The following is a 757-nucleotide window of genomic DNA, read 5'->3' on the forward strand; positions in this document are numbered from 1 at the left end:
CAACCACAAATACCAATGTACAGTGAAGTGTGTAAGGAAGACACAAACTTCATCACCACACAATTATGCACTATACTTTATGCTGATTTGTCAACAAAATCTCAATTAAAGTACATTTAGTGTTTTTGACTGTACTGTATTTACGTCAGTACGTGTTCTTTTGTGTAAAAAATACAGTTCTGTATAAATTGTTCATAAAATATTGTAAAATTAACACACATAATTGATATGTCAACACAAAAAGCTAGCTAAAAACATACATTTGTTCCAAATTGAAAAGTATTTTTCTATTTTTGCATCTGAGCATGAACGTATTGATAATTATAAAATTAAAAAAATATACAAATATGTAGCGCCTGATTGTGTCTGTCATTAATACACATCTGATTCCTTTTCTCAGTTTGCACTATTTTCTTGGATTATAGTTTAGAGATCTTTATTTGAACCCACACAGGGAAACAAACTCTGCAGATTTATCTTGCCTTCATGTAATCCCATCTTTTTAACACATGATGGCAGCACAAACCTATGCTGCAACACTAAACTGCCAGATTAATCTAATCTCTGTATAATCCTGCCAACGTCTTTTGATGAACTGGTAACACCTGTCCTGTTGAACTACGCATATAAATAAACTTTACAGTAAGTTATTAAATGATCGGAGTTTTTTTGTTTGTTTGTTTGTTTATTTGCGTGTGTTTCTTATGAACATACGACTTTAAAAACATGTTGTTGTTTTTTTTCAGAGAGACATCCA

This window comes from Poecilia latipinna, unplaced genomic scaffold (genome assembly GCF_001443285.1).
Source record: "Poecilia latipinna isolate Pla-1442-1.1 unplaced genomic scaffold, P_latipinna-1.0 Scaffold1151, whole genome shotgun sequence".
NCBI lineage: Eukaryota > Metazoa > Chordata > Actinopteri > Cyprinodontiformes > Poeciliidae > Poecilia > Poecilia latipinna.